We start from the raw sequence: 7,400 nt of genomic DNA on the forward strand, positions 1-7,400 counted from the left end.
TGTAAAGGAGTTTGAAATAGTAAATCATTCTTTTCTAAGTTTCCTATCGCAGAAAAACAAAGTGGCTCTTTGATGCCGAAATGCTTTGTACTATATTCATGATAAATTAGACTGATTTGTCTTCTACTTTTCATCCCTGACTTGATTCCAGGTATAGCCTGTAACATAATATTACAAAATGTAAAATGATATATTTGCGTTGAGCAAAATTTTCACACCAGTGAGTTATGGAAAGAAGTAGATCTCCTGTATCATTGTAATAAACTCATTCTTGTCAGTGAAAATACTTACCTGTTATAATTGATGAGTTAGAAACAGATTGATGTTTTAAATATTGACTTAAATTGAAAGCTTAAAAATTTTGCAAATTTTTAATTTTTTAAAGTTTAAATTTTTTTTGTCCTTTTATTGAAAATACATTATTTTTTCATACAATACATCCCGATTACATTTTTCCCACCTTCTACTCCTCCCAGTTCCTCCCCATCTCACCTCCTACTTCTATCTGATTCCATTCCATTTGTGTCTCTCAATAGAAAGTAATAGGGTTCTAAGAGATAACAACAAAACATAACAAAATAAAATAGAAAATAAAACAGAAATCATATCAAAGTTCGATAAAGCAAAGCAACAAAAGAAAAAGATCCTCTAGAGAAAACACATGAGTCAGTGACTCACTTATTTACACACTAATGAATCTCATAAAAACATTACACTGAAAGCTATTATCTTTACACACAGAGGACCTGATGCAGACCTGAGTAGATCCTGTGCTTGTAGCTTCAGTCTCTGTAAGTTCATTTGAGCTTTGTTTAGTTAATTTAAAGGCTTTTATACTACTGATGTTTTCTATCCCTCTGACTCTTACATGCTTTCTGCCTTTTATTCCATGGATTTGCTGAGATCTAAATAGAGGGATTTGATAGAGACATCCCATTTAGAGTCATGTGTTCCAAGATCTGTCCTCTTTTTCCATATGTTTTCCAGTTGTGTGTCTCCGCATTTGTTCCCATCTGCTGCAAGAAAAATGTTTCCCTGATGATGGCTGAGCAATACACTTATGCATAAGCATAGCAGAATATCATTATGACCAATTTAAATTCAACTTTTTAAAAGACCAATAGTATTTGATTTTACCCTAGGTCTCTAGCATATCTAGTCTCTGGTTCTTGGTCACATAAGCTGTGTTGGAGTTCTGTCTCTTGGAATGGGCCTTACATCAAATCAGTTACTAACTAGTTACTCCCACAAACATTGTGCTGTCATTACTCTAGCATATTTTGTAGGCAGGACAGCATTGTAGATCAAAGGGTTTGTGGCTGGGTTGGATTGTTTTTCTCTTTTGGTAGCCTGCAGAGTACCTTTCCATAACAATGACAGGAGGTGTAAGTTCTATACGACCCATGTTCAATGAATTCTATTGAAGTTTTCCTCTGCAATTGGACATTGCTGTCATTTTGTGGAGAGCTACCTATTGTCTTCATAAATTCTTCTTCTGTGCTAACGAGTTCAAGAATTTTCTCACTTTCTCTTCTATCTGGCTCAGTGTATCTGGCCTCATATTGAAGTCTTTTATCATTGAATTTAAGTTTTCTACAGGGTGATATGTATAGAACTGTCTGCATTCTTCTACATCCAGACATCCAAGCTGACCAGCACCATTTGTTGAAGATACTGTCTTTTTCCAGTGTGCATTTCTGATTTCTTTTTCCAAGTTCAGGTGTCTGTATGTGTGAGAATTTATGTCTTACTCTTCAGTTAAATTCCATTCATTAGTATGTCTATTTTTATAATGCCAAACTATTATGATTACTGTAGTTTTTTGGTAAAATTTAAAATTGGAAATTGTGATACCTGTATCAGTTTTCTTACTATTCAGGTGTTTTTCAGCTATCCTTTGTTGTTGTTGTTGTTGTTTGTTTGTTTGTTTGGTGATTCCATATGAAATTGAAAATTGTCCTCTCAAGGTCTGTGAAGAATTATGCTGGAATTTTGATGGAGATCGCATTGAATTTATAGATTACTTTTGGTAAAATGGCCATTTATGTCATGTGGTGCCTAATTCATGAATGTGGAAGATCTTTCCAACTTCTAGTGTCTTCTTCAATTTCTTCTTTAAATACTTAAAAATGTGATTCTTTCACTTGGTTGGCTAGAGCAAGATATTTTATGTTATTTTAGGCATTGAAAGATATTGTTTTCCTGATTTCTTTCTCAGTGTATTTGTTATTTGTGTAAAGAAGGATTACTGTTTTTTGTGAGTTATTTTTTTATCCAACTGTTTAGCTGAAAGTGTTTATCAGCTGTAGGAATTCAGTGGTAGAGTTTTTAGAGTCACTTATGTATGTGGTTCTGCTTCTTCCTCCAGATCATTGGATTCCTTGGTCCATGAGGGCAGAAAGAACAGAAGTGGGGAAAAGTGTTCAGATGTCTGAGGCTGCGATGGAGACAGCCTGCTGGGGACAAACCATAATTTGCATTAACTGGTACCATCTTATGGTAAGGATGTGGTAGTAGGCTTCTTAAGCAGAGTTACTAACACAAGTCTTCTAGCAGGAATCTTTTCCAAGGTTCAAGCTAAAGATAAGTCAGGAATTTGACTTAGAAATAGCTTTCAGATGTTAGTCTTCTGGGCCCAAGGACGGTTGGGGTCTGGGACCAGCCCTGACCATAAATTATTTCTCCGGACCAGAGGGGAGGCTTGGGAATAAAGACACAACTCACGTGGCTTTATTGAGAGGGAGATTTTCAGTGATCCCTCATGAAATCCAGACTTCACATCCTGAAAATTCCACCTGCATTTATTCTCCAAACAGCTTTTATACCAAAATGTAAATTGAGGGGGAAATTCATTAGCATTCTATTTCTTAAGTAACAGGGAGAATGACTCTGGTCATGTCCATACCTTTCTATGCCCATGTCTTCGTCTTCCTATCTTTGTGCTCTGTATGCCACCTCTGTCACATAGGCTGAATTAACATCTCTATCTTAGGCTTCCTCCAAGTTTCAAAGAAGGAGCAAAACAAAATTAGCACATCCTGACCCTTTGTTAGTTAGTGTGGAAGGCTAGGTGACCACCTCCTGCGTGGCAGGGGCAAACTGATCTGAAATTCTGGCTGCCATACAAAGTAGAAATATGGGCCTTATAATAAATATATGGCTCAACAAATGACATTCTCCAGATAAGCTAAGAAATAGAACAGGAATTATTGCTTGGGAGGGAGTTTGCCTGTTCCTGTAACCTCTAGCGAGCCAGGAAGTACTTCCAATATATTTATACTATTATGTCATCTGCAAATTAAGATTTTTTTCTTTTCAATTTATATCCCCTTGATATCCTTCAGTTTCCTTACTGCTCTAGGTAAACCTTAAGGTACTGTATTGAATAGGTATAGAAAGAGTGATCAACTATGCCTTGTTCATGATTTTAGTGGAAATGCTTTGTGTTTCTTTCCATTTAAATTAATGTTGATTGTGGATGTGTTGTAAAGTGTCTATTATATTTATGTATGTCTCTTGCATCCCTAATCTCTCCAGGGCTTTTGTAATGAAGTGGTGTTTGATTTTATCAAAAGCCTTTTCTGTATCTGTCTTAGGGTTTGTATTGCAGTGAAGAGACATCATGACCACAGTAACCCTTATAAAGAAAACATGTAATTGGGGTGGCTTTCCTAAAGTTTTGCACTTCAGTCCATTGTCATCATTTTGGGGAACATGGTAGCATTAAGGTAGACATGGTGCTAGCTACATCTTTTCTTGCAAGGAACAGGAAATTGAATGACACACTGGGCAGGATTCTGAGCATAGAAAACCTTAAAACCTGCTCCCACGGTGACAAACTTCCTTTAACAAGGTTCTAATGTTTGGCTGAAATGCTCTCAATAAATATCTATTATGACAATTTGGTTTATAACATTGAATGGATCCTGTTTTCACATCCATTCTGTTAGTTTGTGTCTTTTTTATTGGGGAGCTTTGTCCATTGAGATTGCGAGGTATCAGTAACTAATAAGTGTTGATTGCTGTTTTTGTTGTTGTTGTTATTGGTCATGGTGGTATATACATGCATATCCCCTTCCTTTGAGTTTTCTGATCTGAAATTCTTTATTCCTTGTGTTTTTATGGTTGTAGTTAACTTAAGTTGGCTAGAGTTTTCCATCTAGTAGGGGTAGGTTTGTAGATAGATCTTGCTTAATTTTTTTTAAATCAAGGAATACCTTATTACCTCTCTGTATGGTGATTCAAAGTTTTGTGAGTTTAGTAGTCTCTTACATTTTACAACACATTGACCATGCCCTTTTTACTTTTAGAGTCTCCATTGAAAAGTCACATATAATTCCAATAGGTCTGCCTTTATATGTTACTTGGCAATTTTTCTTTGAAGCTTTTAATATTTTTTTCTTATTTTGTATATTTAGTGTTTTGATTACTGTGTGGCAAGGGGACTTTCTGTTCTATTCCACTTTCTTTGGTGTTCTGTGTGCTTATTGTGCCTTTATGGGCATGTCCTTCTGTATGTTAGGAAAATTTTCTCATATGATTTTGTGGAAAATACTTTCTGGGCCTTTAAACTGAAAATCTTTTCCTTCCTCTATTTCTATTATTCTAAGATTTGTTTTTTTCATAGTGTCCCAGACTTCCTAGGTGTTTTGTGTCAGGAGACATTTAGATTTAACAATTTCTTTGACCCATGTATTCATTTTTTCCTATCATGTTTTCACTACTTGAGATTCTCTCCTCCATCTCCCATATTTTATTGATGAAGTTTCCCTCTCTAGTTCCTGTTTGAATTCCCAACTGCTTCACTACCAGAATTCCTACAGTTTGCATATTCTTTATTGAATCTATTTCCATGTTCAATTCTTGAACAGTTTTATTCATTTCCTTCTACTGCTGCAGAGGTATTCCTGGATTTCTTTTTAATGGATTTATTCACTTCCTCTTTAAGAAAGAGAGAGCAAATATTCTGCTAAGGAGCTTGGGATAAAGCTGGGGGGTTTGATCTGGAGGAGTAGGAGAGGCAAGGATCAGTCTACCTTCTTCCCTAGCAGAAAAAGCTCTTGAGCAGGGGTGCTTGCTGTCATTGTGGGCTGGTGTAAAGCAACTAGTGATAGGAAGTAAGATTTAGAAGGAAGATTTCTGGAATCTATAGCAGATGTGGGGGACAGGGAAGGCTACAGCTGGTGTTCTCTTTCAAAACTGAGAGTGAGACTAGGTGATTAGGCCTAGAGAAACAAAGGAAGATATTAAGGTCTGAATCATTCTACCTACTTCGCTGGGGTTCTACTCCAGATTTTGTGATGACACTGGGGGTTTAGATTGCCAGTCACTGTACCTCACAGTGAAAAATTTACTTATACTATTTGAAATTTGTTTTTAAAAAGATGGTTTTGCTTAAATAATATAAAATTTAAAATCTGAAATATTTAAGATAACATTTTAAACAATTCCTATACAAATTAATATTTTATTACAAAAGGAATTTGAATTTTTTATTTTTGAAATTTAATATAATTACACTATTTCTCCCATAACTTTTACTCCCTCTAAACACTCCCATGTGCTGAATCTTGTTCTCTGTCAAATTCATGGCCTCTCTTTTTGGTTAATTTTAAATGCATTATATGTAAACACATTTATAAATGTAGATTGCACAGTCTGTATAATGTCCTTGTATGTATTTTTTTAGGGATGACCATTTGGTTTTATTGGGTCACCAATTGTGTGCCATGAATTTGACAGGTTTCCGGTACCAGACATGATTTTTCTCCTGTTGAGTAGGCCTTAAGTCTAATTAAAGCACTGTTGGTTACCACCAAGGTATGTATAACACTACTGTATCATTACTGTTATGGTGCCATGCTGGTCATTGTGGATCATAAGGATCACAGATAGATAGGACTATTAGTTCCTTTGGCAATATCCATGACACTTCCTGATCCCATGAAATCTAGTTCATGAGAATGAAGTATTTATATCATTTCCAGCTCAAGGGCTTCTGGTCTCAGTGTATGATATCTTCATCAATAGGTAACTACTTCCTACCTCTGGGGGACAACTGAGGGCTATAGCAAGAGCTATTTTGTAGAGTCTTGTGAATATCCCTGATTTAACAATTCAAGAGATGACTTCCTGTGGCTGTTGTTGGGGATTTTGTTAGTTGACCTTTTGCTAATGAAAAAAACATTTTCAGCACAGATGAAAAATTTCACTGAAACTATATATGTACATTTATACACAGGCTTGCATGTGTTATATATTAATTTTAGGTAGTTAATATGATGATTACCTATGACATTTTAAAACATCCTTACTATATTTTACTTCCTTCTTCCTTCTGTATTTCCTTCCTCCATCCCTAACTAAAGCCTTCCTTTTTTAATTTTTCTGATGAGATAATCTTACCCTGCCATTTTCTTCTCTGCTGCTCCCTGAATCATCTACCTGGTTAATAATACCTATTACTTTCCTGATTTCTGCAGTTACTCTAGGATGCATACTCACATCTGAAAGTGTAGAGCTATAAGTCCACTGAAGTCTACTGAGAGAGAACAGATGAGATATTTTTCTGGGTCAGGGTTACTTTACTAAATATGATTTTTATAGATCCCTGTGTTTGCTAAAAAGTTCATAATGTGATTTTTCTTTACAGCTGAAGAGTATTCCTTAGTATTACTTCACAGGTTGAAGGACATTTAGCTTTTGTTTTTTGAATGTTCAAGCTATTATAAGTAGAAAAGCCAAGCACATGAGTGATTATCTATGGAGTAGGATATTTAGTTCTTTCAGCACATACAAGGAATGGTACAGGTGAGTCATATGTCATATGTTAGGTTTACCTTTTAGCTTTTATGATAAATCTATACATTGATTTCCATACTTGTTTATAAACAACTATTTCCTGTCAGTAACACCCAGTCCCAAATGACTGATGCAGAGGCTGAATATGAATTAGAAATGCTCAGCTGATAATTCAGACTTGTTACTACCTAACTCTTACATTTAAATTAACCCATGTATCTATGCTTTACCACATGGCAGTAGCTTTATTAGCATGGCACATTCATCTCCTGCTCTTTCCGCATCTGGCTGGAGACTCCTGACTCAGTCCTTCTCCTTCCTTCATCCTTAGTTTAATCACCCCGCCTATACTTCCTGCCTGGCTACTGGTCATTCAGTGTTTTATTAAAGCAATTTTAGTGGTACATATTATCAGTGTACAAAAGGATTATTCACAGCAGTTGTTGCATTACTTTATAATTCCACAAAGAGTGAATGAGTGTTACCTTTTGTCCACACTCACTCCAGTATTTGTTTTCAGTTGTTTTTGCCATTATGACCATGGTAAAATAAAATCTCAAAGATGTTTTGATTTGCATTTAGCTAGTATCTAGGGTTGA

The sequence above is a fragment of the Myodes glareolus genome, chromosome X (genome assembly GCF_982192425.1).
Source record: "Myodes glareolus chromosome X, mMyoGla1.1, whole genome shotgun sequence".
Lineage (NCBI taxonomy): Eukaryota > Metazoa > Chordata > Mammalia > Rodentia > Cricetidae > Myodes > Myodes glareolus.